This window comes from Symphalangus syndactylus, chromosome 18 (assembly GCF_028878055.3).
Source record: "Symphalangus syndactylus isolate Jambi chromosome 18, NHGRI_mSymSyn1-v2.1_pri, whole genome shotgun sequence".
NCBI lineage: Eukaryota > Metazoa > Chordata > Mammalia > Primates > Hylobatidae > Symphalangus > Symphalangus syndactylus.
The window spans coordinates 19209602-19223939 of NC_072440.2; the positions used below are offsets into that span (position 1 = coordinate 19209602).

General features: G+C 41.5%; 1 protein-coding gene and 1 pseudogene across 4 annotated transcripts in view; one reads left to right on the top strand and one right to left on the bottom strand.

Moving 5' to 3' along the window:
- MRTFA (myocardin related transcription factor A) overlaps nt 1-14338 on the top strand; it is a 232145-nt gene that overhangs the window by 63758 nt on the left and 154049 nt on the right. The gene's annotated exons all lie outside the window — the stretch shown is intronic.
- LOC129467896 (cytochrome c oxidase subunit 6B1-like) lies at nt 4094-4788 on the bottom strand (annotated as a pseudogene).

Here is a 14338-nt window from a genome sequence, read left to right on the forward strand (position 1 = left end):
ATCCCAGGATTTTGGGAGGCCAAGGCAGGAGGATCGTTTGAGCCCATGAATTCGAGACCAGCCTGGGCAACATAGTGAGACTCCCATCTCTAAAAAAAATAAAAATATCCTTGATGCAATAGTAAAAATATTATTATTTTTAAATAGGTCTCAAACTCCTGGCTTCAAGTGATCCTCCTGCCTCAGCCTCCCAAAGTTCTGGGATTACAGGCATGAGCCATCACAGCCAAAATATTTATTAAATCTGAATCTTCTAATGAATATCTTTTTTTTTTTTTTTTTTTTTTTTTAAGACACAGGGCCTCTCTGTGTTACCCAGTCTGGTCTTGAATTCCTGGGCTCAAATGATTCTCCTGCCTTGGCCTCCCAAAGTGCTGGAATTACAGGCATGGGATTCTATGCCTGGCTTTCATTTTTAAAAATTGAGATATTAATCACATATTATAAAATTCACCTTTCAGAAGTACATAATTCAGCCAGGCACGGTGGTTCATGCCTGTAATCCCATCACTTTGGGAGGCTAAGGCAGGCAGATCACTCAAGGTCAGGAGTTTGAGACCAGCCTGGCCAACACGGTAAAACCCTGTCTCTAGTAAAAATACAAAAATTACCCAGGTGTGGTGGCACACACCTGTAGTCCCAGCCACTTGGGAGGCTGAGGCAGGAGAATCGCTTGAACCTGGGAGGCAGAGGTTGCAGTGAGCTGAGATTGCACCACTGCACTCCAGCCTGGGTGACAGAGCAAGACTCAGTCTCAAAAAGCAAAGCAAAACAAAAAAACAAAAATACAATTCAGTGGTTTCCAACATTTTCACAAGATTGTGCAACTGCCACCACTGTCCAATTCCAGAACATTTCCATCATCCCAAAAAGAAACTTCATACTCCTTCCCTCTCCCTTTTCTCTCTCTCCCTAACACCAGATAACTACTAATCTACTTTCTATCTCTGTGGATTTACCTATTCTGGACGTTTCATATAAATTGGATAATACAATATGTGGTCTTTTGTGTCTGGCTTCTTTCAGTTAGCATAGTGCTTTCAGGGCTCATCCATGTTATAGCAAGTTGTTATGGTTTGGCTGTGTCCCCACCCAAGTCTCATCTTGAATTGTAACTCCTACAATTCCCACATGTCGTGGGAGGAACCCGGTGGGAGGTGATTGAATTACAGGGGTGGCGGGTCTTTCCTGCGCTATTCTCATGATAATGAATGAGTCTCATGAGAGCTGATGGTTTTAGAAACGGGAGTTTACCTGCACAAGCTCTCTTTGCCTGCTGCCATCCATGTAAGATGCGACTTGCTTCTCCTTGCCTTCTGCTGTGATTGTGAGGTCTCCCTAGCAGTGTGGAACTGTAAGTCCGTTAAACCTTTTCTTCCCAGTTTCAGGTATGTCTTTATCAGCATCGTGAAAACAGAGTAATACAGAAGTGTAACTACTTGATTTCCTTTTTTTAAAAAAAAGCTTTATTGAGATAAAATTCACAGACTACACAGTTAATCCATTTCAGGTGTATGTATTTTTTTTTTTTTTAAAGAGATAGGGTTTCATTGTGTTGCCCAGGCTGGATTACAGTGGCTCTTCGTAGGCATGATTATAGCAAACTATAGCCTTGAATTCCTGAGCTCTCTTGATTCTCAGACCTCAACCTTTCAAGTACCTGGGACTATAGATGTGCACCTCTGCACCTGGCAAAGTGTACAATTTGATGGTTTTTAGCATATTCACATACAACCATTGCCACAGTTTATTTTAGAACATTTTTATCACCTCAAAGAGAACCTGCACCATTTAACTTTTACCCTGCTATCTCCCTGTTCCCCGCAAACCAAAGAACTACTAATCTACTTTATTTCTCTATATGTGTCCCAATTCTAGACTTTATATGAATGAGATAATATGTGAACTCCAGTTTCTCCACATCTTCACCAACACTTGTTATAATCTGACTTTTTGGTTTTACCAATCCTACTGGGTGTGAAGTGCTATGTCACTGTGGTTTTTTTTTTTTTTTTTCATTGTTTCCTAATGAGTAGTGATGTTGAGCATCTTTTGATGTGCTTATTGTCCCTCTTCTTCTTCTTTTTTTTTTTTTTTTGACAGAGTCTTGCTCTGTTGCCCAGGCTGGAGTGCAGTGGCGCGATCTTGGCTTACTGCAAGCTCTGCCTCCCGGGTTCACACCATTCTTCTGCCTCAGCCTCCTGAGTAGCTGGGACTACAGGTACCTGCCACCATGCCCAGCTACTTTTTTTTTTGGTCTTGTTAGTAGAGATGGGGTTTCATCATGTTAGCCAGGATGGTCTCAATCTCCTGACCTCGTGATCGACCCACCTTGGCTTCACAAAGTGCTGGGATTGTATTGTCTATTTTTATACTTTCTTTGGAGAAGTGTATATTCAAATCCATTGCCCATTTTAAAATTTAGTTGCCTTTTTGTGTTTGAATTGTAAGAGTTCTTTATATATTCTGGATATTAATCACTTATCAGTTACATGATTTGTAAATACTTTTCCCATCTGTGGGTTTTCTTTTTCACCTCTTGATATTATCCTTTGATGCACAAAACTTTAAAATTTTGACAGAAATACCTGGACCTCTTGTTTATCTAGTTTTTTCCTTTGGTTCCATGTACTTTGTTTTATTTAGGAAGCCATTGCCTAATTAAAGGTCATGAAGATTATACCTGTATTTTCTTGTAAGAGTTTTACATTTTCATCTCTTACATTTAGGTCGTTGATCTATTCTGAGATAATGTTTGTGTATGGCGTGAGGTAGGCAGTCTAACTTCATTCTTTTATTTTTTTTTTGAGAGAGGGTCTCACTCCTGTTACCCATACTGTGCAGTGGCACAATCAAGGCTTACTGCAACCTTGACCTTCCTGGGCTCAGGTGATCCTCCTGCCTCAGCCTCCTGAGTAGCTGGGACTACAGAGGCACACCACCATGCCCAGCTAATTTTTTTTTTTTTTTGTAGAGACAGGGATTCACTATGTTGCCCAGGCTGGTTTCAAACTCCTGGGCTTAAGCAATCCACTCACATAGGCCTCCCAAAATGCTAGGATTACAGGTTTGAGCCACCACTCCCGGCTCCGCATTCTTTATTAGGATTATGTTCCATTATTTATGACCAAAAAAAGTAAAATAAAATAACACTGGCTTTAAAAATGATATAAGTCTATTTTTTGTCTTGTATAAAGAAGTCCAGAAATAGCCTAGGACTGGTTTAGTGCTGTGCAATATCAGAGAACTAGTTTTTTTCTGTATTTGTTGCTTTGCTATTCTCAACATGTGGCCTCTTCCTCATAGTCTTAAGTTTGCGGTGCTTGTACTCCAACCATCTCATATACATTTCCAGCCAGGAGGAGGGAGAAGTGCCTAAAGAATAATGTACCCAATTCTTTTTTTTTTTTTTTTTTGAGACAGAGTCTCGCTCTGTCGCCCAGGCTGGAGTGCAGTGGCGCAATCCCAGCTCACTGCAAGCTCTGCCTCCTGGGTTCACACCATTCTCCTGCCTCAGCCTCCCGAGTAGCTGGGACTACAGTTGGCTGCCACCATGCCAGGCTAATTTTTTGTATTTTTTTAAGTAGAGGCAGGGTTTCACTGTGTTGGCCAGGATGGTCTCGATCTCCTGACCTTGTGATCCACCCGCCTCGGCCTCCCAAAGTGCTGGGATTACAGGCGTGAGCCACCGTGCCTGGTCCCCAGTTCTTATAAGGACATTTTCTAGAAATCACACCTAATACTTTTATTCATGTCCTTTGGCTTGAACTAGTTACATGACCCCATTTAGCTGCAAGGGAGGCTGGAAAACATAGTCTTCCTTCTGATAAGCATTTAGCTAAAACTTATGTATTCTTTTACTGGGAAGAAGGAGCGAGAGAGGATATTGGGCAACAACCTCCCAGGCCTGTCACAGTGATCTAAGTGAGGTTCTTTTACTCCCTGCTGCTGCTGTTTTCTTCCCTGCCTCTCTCACTTTTCCAGTGGATTTTTATTATTAAGACATGATTCAGGGTCCTAGGGTAGGGATCACCATATACCCAGGTTCTTCTTTGCCATCCTGGGAGAAGGACAAAGGTGGGGTGGAGCCAGTTCAGATCTTCCCAAGAAATGTGCCTTCTGCCCATGGTCATCCAAGGCTGAGAGGCCCAGGGTATAGGGCAGAGAGACTTGTATACACACTGGTACAATTCACAAACAGAGACATCACCCCCGTGATGTATGTATGTATGTATGTATTATGTATGTATGTATGTATGATGGAGTCTTGCCCTGTCACCCAGGCTGGACTGCAGTGGTGCGATCTCGGCTCATGGCAAACTCCGTCTCTCAGTTTCAAGTGCTTCAGCCTCCTGAGTAGCTGAGAATACAGGCAGCTGCCATCGTGCCCAACTAATTTTTGTATTTTTAGTAGAGACAGGGTTTCATCATGTTGGCCAGGTTGATCTTGAACTCCTGACCTTAAGTCATCCACCAGCTTCGGCATCCCAAAGTACTGGGATTACAGGCGTGAGCCACTGCACCCGGCCATACATTACCCACTTTAGCAGTCGTTGCCTTCTTGAAGTGGTGGAGGTCCAGGTATTTCTGCCAGCCATTCCTGGTCTGGTTCTGGTTGGGGAAGCGGCTGTCAAAAGGGGCAGTCCTGTAGTTCTTGATTTTGGTCTTGATGTCTTCTGCCATGGTGCAGTTCTCAGCTCAATGGCTACTCTCTGCTGTCTTCTTTTTTCAGAGACAGGGTCTCAGGCTGGAGAGTAGTGGCATGATCATAGCTCACTGCAGCCTCAAACTCCTGAGCTCACATTATCCCTCTGCCTCAGTGGCCCTGGTGGGACTACTGGTGTGTACCATTGCACCCACCTTATTTTCTGCTTCTTATTGGTAGTCTGATATATAAAAAGGCTCATAATTCTCTTCCTATTGTATTTTTTTTAATGTAACATGTAACATCTGAGTTATTACATTCAGGTGGTTCTTCTGTTTTAATATGGATCACTAGTATTCTTCCTTTCTTCTTGATTAATTTAGAACTTTTCTATTTTAAATAGGCTACCCATAAGGTATTTGAAGATTTTCATGCTGGTGTGCATTTACCTTTTCTTTTTTGCTATCCACTTCATGCTTGCTGCCTACGTTAGATGCTTTCAAAATGTACAGCACTGACTGCTGACTAGTGCTGCTGTGTGTCTTAGCACTTTATAAATTTACAGTAATTGCACTTAGATGTAGTTGTAATGTGTAAACTCCTGTAGTAATGTAGAGAACACTTTAGTTGTATTATTTACTTTGTTTGGAAAATGGATGTGTTTGCTTGTACTATGTCTTCTCTCATTGTTTTAAAGCTTTAAATATATAATTGTGCTGAGCTTAAAATGGTATTACAATATCTGTTGCATTTTATTCGATCAAAAATTCTCAGCACCTTTTACAGAATATTAATTGGCTAAGAGTAATACTGTTTGAAGCAAGAGGCTGTGAAAGGAAGAATAATGAGCCATGACTAAAGAGCTGTTTTTATTTAAATTGTCAAGGTTCGTTGTATTTCCAGAGGTTCTGCCTTGATCAAAGTCTTTAATAACCACAAGTAAGTGAAAATGCATTTTTAACACAAACTCTATACCGTATTCCACGAAGGTAACTTGAAGAGCCATTGCTTTTGTGTGGTAACTGATCTTACCAGAGTAGATTAGTTTAATTAATAAGCTAGTTTTTATAATTAAAGTGTAATTGGAAGAATAATTCATGAACATGCTGTTGATGGCCTGAGTGTTTTCACTGGTGCTGCAGTGCTGTCATCAGTGTGTGCATTGTCCTGAGAGTTCCTCATTGTGTGGTAACTGATCTTACCAGAGTAGATTAGTTTAATTAATAAGCTAGTTTTTATAATTAAAGTGTAATTGGAAAAATAATTCATGAACATGCTGTTGATGGCCTGAGTGTTTTCACTGGTGCTGCAGTGCTGTCATCAGTGTGTGCATTGTCCTGAGAGTTCCTCATTGTGGCTCCGGTAGGTGCTTAGAAGCTTTAGGCTTGACCTCTTGACCCACAGACACACTTCAACCTTGAATATACACTTTCCTCTGAGTGTGTGTTGCTGTGTTTGGATACTCTTACAAAATTATGACACGTTCTTTTTTTATGGCAAGATATTTTATTTCCAGTATTTTAAAAATATTTGCTCAAGAATTTAGGAAAATATTCATGGTTCGTTTTATAAAGTAGGAGCATATTCTTGATCTATCCGGAGAGGATGTCATTGAGAAACCTAAAGATATGAGGCTTCTGGCACTGGAAAATAGGGCTTTTCTTCAAATGCCCCATTGTCATGTGAAAACAAAGCACAATACTATAAATGTCTTCCTTTCCCCCAAACTACTGCCTGTCTTTATGCTAGGTGAGGTTTGTCTCAACAAGTTTTTCATTCCAAAGTTAATATTTTCAAAAATAGTCTTTTTTATATTATTCATACCTGAACAGAATTATTATTGTAGATTTTCTGTGTGGTAGATTTTCTTACTGTGGCAGGTTTTCTGTGGCCTGGCAACATTTCAGGTTGTCTAGGCTGCATGGAGCTTTGATGTAAGAGTAGAATCGACTGAAGAATTCCTAACTTGAAAATTATTTCATAACAGATTACATAATTTTGTAGGTGAATACACAAAGTATGTGCAGATGATCATATTTAAATTTATTCAGGTCTCTTATACATAGCATGTGGACTTCTAAATATCCATCACTCAGTCTCTTAGAGAAGAACTCTCTAGAAGACGAATAGAATTCCACCTTTAAAAATTGGAACACAGGCCGGGCACGGTGGCTCACGCTTGTAATCCCAGCACTTTGGGAGGCCAAGGCGGGCGGATCACGAGGTCAGGAGATCGAGACCACGGTGAAACCCCGTCTCTACTAAAAAATACAAAAAATTAGCCGGGCGTGGTGGCGGGCGCCTGTAGTCCCAGCTACTCGGAGAGGCTGAGGCAGGAGAATGGCGTGAACCCGGGAGGTGGAGCTTGTAGTGAGCCGAGATTGCGCCACTGCACTCCAGCCTGGGCGGCAGAGCGAGACTCCGTCTCAAAAAAAAAAAAAAAAAAAATTGGAACACATTTGAACACCATAGAAAAAGGATTGAGAATCATAAGGAAAGCATACCTGTAGTGTTTGTGGGCATGAATAAAGTTCAAGGAATGTAATGAAGTCATCTTGTCAAAATAGTGCTTTGATTTTCAAGCAGCCTTTTTGGAAGTGGGGGAGGAGTTTAAGGCAAATTGTCAAATTTCTGTTAAATGTTTGCAAGAAAATATTACCTTGTAGTTAATCTCTCTACTTTTCAGAGTACCTTCTTATAAGACCCTTCATGATAATAGGACAGATAATAATAACAAATGTTTATTCAGAGTGACTTACTCAAGGTCACATCACCAAACTCAGTGATATATTAAGACACAGGTCAAAACAACATTATTACATTTTTATTAGGGGGCCAGGCAGAATAGTAAATTATACCAAACTCAGAGTCAGGTGGCAGGCTAAGGTGAACAGCTCCCTTGTCATTCTTTCTCTACACACCTGCCAAAATGATTATATATTTATTTATATTTATTTTTTGAGACGAAGTCTTGCTCTGTTGCCCAAGCTAGCGTGCAGTGGTGTGATCTCGGCTCACTGCAACCTCCGCCTCGCAGGTTCAAGTGATTCTCCTGCTTCAGCCTCCCTAGTAGCTGGGATTGCAGGCACTCGCCACCATGCTCGGCTAAGTGTTTGTATTTTTACTAGAGATGGGGTTTCACCATGTTGGCCAGGCTGGTCTCAAACTCCTGGCCTCAAGTGATCCACCAGCCTTGGCCTCCCAAAGTGCTTGGATTACAGGCATGAGCCACCATGCCCTGCCCTCAAAATGATTATTTAAAAAGATAAATCAGCCAGGCGCGGTGGCTCACGCCTGTAATCCCAGCACTTTGGGAGGCTGGGGCGGGTGGATCACGAGGTCAGGAGTTCAATACCAACCTGGCCAGGATGGTGAAACCCCGTCTCTACTAAAAATGCAAAAAAATTAGCTGGGTGTAGTGGCGGGCACCTGCAATCCCAGCTATTCAGGAGGCTGAGGCAGAGAATTCCTTGAACCCAAGAGGCGAAGGCTGCAGTGAGCTGAGATCACGCCACTGCACTCCAGCTTGGGCGACAGAGTGACACTCTGTCTCAAAAAAAAAAAAAAAAAAAAGACAAATCAGATCATATCACTCCATTGTGTAAAACCTCCCAGTGGCATCCAGTTGTTTATATAATATACTTATGTCCATTCCTCTCAGGCCATGCCATTTAGTTCCTTCCAGATGCCAAGCTCATTCCTACCTCATGGCTTTTTAACTTGCATATGCTGTTCCCTCTGCATGGCTGGCTGTTTCTTGTCAAGTTCAAGCAGAGTCATAGAGGCATGAGGTCTGAAGCTTGACTGCCCGGGATCAAGTATTTAACCTCTCAGTGTCTCAGTTTCCTCAACTGTAAAAAATTATGGATAATATAGGTAAATATACATCTTAGTGTTGTGAAGATTGAATGCATAGACATACAGTGCCTCATTTATAATAAGGGTTGGCTATACAAGTCTCATTCGGATATCACCTCCTCAATGAGACCTCTTTTGGTCATTTAATCTAAATTAGCCACCTGGCCCCCAGGCACATAATGCATATAGTTATCTGAAAACTTTTTATTGTATATTTATTTTCATTTTTATGTCTCTCCCACTATAATGTAGGCCCACGAAAGCGAAGATATTTTCTGTCTGTTGTACTCCCAGTGCCTACATCACTATGCATTTGTTAAGTGAATTAATGAAAGTCAGGTCTACCCCAGAAGGTCTTTTGTTTTTTTTTGCTTTTTTTTTTTTGGAGTGGGGATCGAGTCTCGCTCTGTTGCCTAGGCTGGAATGCAGTGGTGCAATCTTGGCTCACTGCAGTCTCTACCTCCTGGGCCCAAGTGATCTTCTCACCTCAGCCCCCCGAATAACTGAGAGTACAGATGTGCACCACCGCGCCCAGCTAATTTTTGTATTTTTAGTAGAGACGGGGTTTCACTATATTGACCGGGCTGGTCTTGAACTCCTGACCTCAAGTGGTCCTCCCGCCTTGGCCTTCCAAAGTGCTGGGATTACAGGCATGCACCACTGTACCCAGCCTACCCCAGGAGGTCTTCTTGAGTTCCATAAGACTGAAAGGCAATTTATGTTGTTTAGTTAAGGGAAGATGTTCACATGTATACCTGACACACATGGTAGGGGCTTGTTGGGAATGGTATAGAGAAGTAGTCAATGAAAAGGGGTTGAGCCATGGTATAAAATACATATTTTACTTTTTTTCTGTTTTCTTTTTAAAAATTTCTGTTTCTTCTAGCTGGTGAGTTCACGTCCCTGTACATAAGCCCATGAGCTTACTTGTGTCTTTAAATTTGAGGAGAGCTGATTGCCCCTCAGCATTATAAAGTTAGAACTTTCGCCAGGGGGGGTGGCTCACGCCTGTAATCCTAGCACTTTGGGAGGCCAAGGTGGGCGGATTGCCTGAGCTCAGGAGTTTGAGACCAGCCTGGCAACATGGTGAAATCCTGTGCCTACTTATTAAAATACAAAAAATAAGCCGGGTATGGCGGCGTGCGCCTGTAATCTCACCTACTCGGGGGGCTGAGGCAGGAGAAAGCTTGAACCCGGGAGACGGAGGTTGCAGTGAGCCGAGATCACACCACTGCACTCCAGCCTGGGCGACAGTGCAAGGCTCTGTCTCCAAAATAATAATAATAATAATAATAATAATATAATAATAATAATAAAATAAAGTTACAGCATTATTGAGCTTCTTCTAAAATAGTGTAAGTAGAAAGTGCTGATATGCAATTAGATACTCAGCGGTATTTGACAATTTTAGGAATCAGAGGGATGGTCCAAGATCCCGAGTAGGTGATCTGAGAGTAGGAATTTATGAATTATCAACTGAGTCAGGTTTGAAAGCAATATTATTATTTCCTTATATCTGTAACTCAGCCTCTTTCCTCTTTCTGAAACTCTTCCTACTTTTCTTCTGTTATTCTCTTCCTATTCTTGTAATCTTTGTTGTTTCTCATTGTCTTCATTCCCATGTTTTCCTTCTCATGTACCTAATGGAAACCCAAATGACATTTCCATTATTGTTCTTTGGTCCCTCAACCCAACATGCAAAATCAAATTTATTATCTCCACAGATAAAATTCCTCCTCTTTTCCCTATTTCTATTAGCAGAATACTGTTGTAATGACTTCCCTGGCTTAAAACCTTCAGTAATTTTTGACATCTGTCTCTCCTCCATCCCCAACAATCAAACAGAAACACACTCTGTCTTATATAAATCCTGTCTTCATTCAGTATTAAGATTTGAGTTCCTGTTCTGTGCCTGGTACATTGTATAGTCGTTCCCTTCTTTGTATTTAACTACCCCAATTCAGGATATCAACACATTATACTTTGCCTAATGAAGTAGCTTTGTAACCTCCCCCCACCCCAACCTCATATTTCTTTTTTCCAATCCAGTGTAACTCCACCGCCATATTAATTTCCTTGTACTTGAACCATGTGATTTCTCCACTGCCATATTAATTTCCTTGTACTTGAACCATGTGATTGGCCAAACTGTATTGCCCTTTTAGAATATACTTCACATTTTCTCACATCTATGACTTTGTTCATGCAGTTATGTCTCAGCTTCCTGAGGGCAAGAACTTTGTTTTATTTACTGTAATCCTCAATACCCAGACAGCACCTGGCATATATTGGGTATTCAATATTTGTTGACCAGGTTAGTCTTGAACTCCTGGGCTCAAGGGATCCTCCCCGCTTGGCTTCCCAAAGTGCTGGGATTACAGGTGTGAGCTACCACACCTGGCCCTCTCTGGAAGCTTTTTCTGATCTTCTGTGTATTTATACCTGTGACAGAACCCTCTTTCCTTTTTTTTTTTCTGTATCTGTGCTGACTTTGTATATATGATGTGTTTGCTGTAAGGTTAATATACGTAGTAAATTAACAAATATTTATTAAGTTCTTTTTTAATTTCAAGTATTGTATCTGGGTACTTGAGACAAAAAACCAGTAGAATGGAGTTCCTTTCAGTGAATTTACCATCTACTGGGAGATGAATCCATGATAATAGTAAAAGTAAGCAGTGATAAAAGCAATCTTGGGATATTATGGAAGCCTAGCCCATTCGAAGGGGATGGATAATAAAGAGAAGGAGGTAGGGTGGGGAAGAAGAGGCAATTCTAGGCAGTCACAGTAAAGAGCCGCATAACCGGTACCAGTGATTAGAGTGTGAATAAAAGGGAATGGTGAGAAATGAAGCCAGTAGTGAAGGGGCCTGTACTGTTGTAATTGAAGAGGCAGTGTTATATTGTTACTGTTACCCTTTTTGTTGGGGGAAGAGGAAATACTTGGATGACTAATTCCCCGTAGAACCATCAAGAGGAGCTGAAGTGAGCAAAGGCCAAATAATTTATGGACTGGCCATAAATTATTTTTTGCCATTGGCTATTTATCACCATTGGCTGTTACCAAAGGGTATTTATCACCTTGGCTACCCAATTCGTTGAGAACTCTATAGATACCTAGAAGTCTACCCCGCATCTTACTACTTTGAGACGACCACTTAAGATAATCTTAAGTTTTTTCTGTTATTCACCCCCATGTTTCCCTCCCTCCCTCCATTCCCCCCTTCCCCTTCCCCTCCTTCCCTCTTTCCCCCTTTCCCCCTTCCCCTTTCCCTCCTTTCCCCCTTCCCTCCTCCCCTCCTTTCCCCCTTACTCTTCTTCCCTCTTCTCCTCCCTTCCTCTCCCTCCCCCTTTCCCCTTCCCCTCCTTCTCTTTCCCTTTCCTTTCCCCTTCCTTTCCCTTTTTCTTTCTCCTTCTTTTCTTTTCTTTCTTTTCTGCTGTTGAGAAGTCTGATGCCATTTATTACATATCACAATTTTGTGGGTGAGGATTTTGGACAGGGCTTAGCTTAGGGATTATTCTGCCTGCTCCATATGGTATTAACATGGATCCATACAGTGTTAAGTGTCATCTCTTAGTGTTATTCAGCAGGTGACTAGGCTTGTCTGGGGTGGCCAGGATGGCTTTGTTCATATGCCTGGCACCTTGGTGGGGATGTCTGGAAAGCTGGACTCATCTGGATTCCTCTGCCCTTCTGTGTAGTCATGAGACCTCTTTTTTTTTTTTTTTTTTTTTTTTTTGAGACGGATTCTCACTCTGTCGCCCAGGCTGGAGTGCAGTGGCACGATCTCGGCTCACTGCAAGCTCTGCCTCCCGGGTTCAGGCCATTCTCTGGCCTCAGACTCCTGAGTAGCTGGGACTACAGGCGCCCACCACCACGCCCGGCTAATTTTTTTGTATTTTTAGTAGAGATGAGGTTTCACCTTGTTAGCTAAGATGGTCTCGATCTCCTGACCTCGTGATCCGCCTGATGAGACTTCTTTTTAAGATCTGTCCATCAGGGTAGTTGGACTTCTTACATGGGGGCACAGGGCTCCAAGAGACCAAGATAGAAGCTGCCAGTCCTCTTAAAGTCTAGACCCTGAACTGGCATACCATCACTTTCACTGTTCTTGATTGGTCAAGGCAGAGGCTAGCTCAGATTCAAGGTCAAAGGAAATAAACCCCACCATTAATGGGAGGGAAGTGTCAGGCAATTTGTAGCCATCTTTAATCTGTCACATTACTCTTCCATGTGCTTTCCATTGTTTTATTTTTCTGTTGCTTGTACTCCTCGTTTTTAGATGATTTCCAAGATGAAGAAGGAATAGGAAGGCCTATTTGCCATCTCTAAAGCCTGGTAGTTTTTAAGATGTCTGAAGATAATGGGGGTGGTAGAGACAGAGGCAGGGGCAGTTAATTAGCCAAGACTTGATGTTTTCCTCATCTTCTATACAGTCACTTTTTTTTTTTGAGACATAGTTTCACTCTGTCATCCAGGCTGTAGTATGGTGGCACAGTCTTGACTCACTGCAACCTTTACTTCCTGGATTCAAGCAGTCCTCCTGCCTCAGCCTCCCAAGTAGCTGGGACTACAGGCATGCATCACCATGCCTGGCTGTTTTCCTCATCTTCTACTGTAGGACGTAGGGCAGTACCTAGTACATATATAGTAAGCTATCAGGAAACACTTGTTCAGTTGATTTGAATTCCTTCATACCAGATTTTACATACACACACACACACACACACACACACAGAGACACCCATACCCACCTACACCCACCCCCACCCCTACATACCTGCTTAGACAGTAAGAGTTTTCAAGATTAGGTTTACTACATTGAAAGTAAATCAATGAGAATTAAAGTAAAAATATGTCCAGCTAAAAGAAAGTTCATTGATTGAAAACAATTTTTTTTTACCAATTGTTTAAAAATTTTTTTCAGAAGAACCATACCATTTGGTCACATAGAACCACCTTTTTGTCATGGGTCATGATAAAGAATTGTGCTAGTGCTCATGTTTTAGAGTTGTCAGTAGCTGTCTACGTTCTTCCATTCTTCTCACACATTTCATGCTGCTGCTTCTAGGTACGTATGTTGTTCTGTACAGGCAGAAGGCATGCAGCCCTAAAGCGGGTAGGGCGGAGAAAAGATGAGGCATAATCAGGCCAGCAAAAGCGGGAAACAGATGGGTTGTGGGAGATGACCCTGCCCCCATGTTGTTTTTGTTCTGGCTGCTATTGATCATACGTGAATCAGCAGCCCAGAAACTGGAGTTACTGATCCTTTGATAAAAAAAGAAAGTTTGATCTTAGACTCAGTAGAGTTATAAATTACAACTCTAAAAAGTGATGCAAGTTTTACAGTAAATACAGTTATAGGAGTATTCAGGAATTGGTAAAGGGGACTTAATTATGATGGCTATACCTCAACATTTTTGGGTCTTGTCTCTAGATTATCATAGTTTACGAGACATTATCCTATGGGCTCTTTCAAAATGAATAGAGAGTAGTGTGTTTGTTAGAGAAGTGAATCCAATGTGTATATTTTATGCCAAATTAGTCTTTTGTCAGTGCTTATATATGACTTCTGGTCTATTTTCTAATCTCAAGGTTAAGGAAACCTTGCTGTGTCTCACTGAGTCTTCCCATCATTCTGTGGAAGAATCTTATTTTTTAAAAAATACTAGAAGAATGTTATCAAACATATACAAATGTAGAGATAATAGCATAATGAATTTCTAAATACCTAATAATCAGCTTCAACATTATCAACATTCTGCCCCTCTCGTTTTATGTATTCTTTCTCACTCCCTGCCTCATGGCCTTGACGGAAGGATTTTATCGTTGTA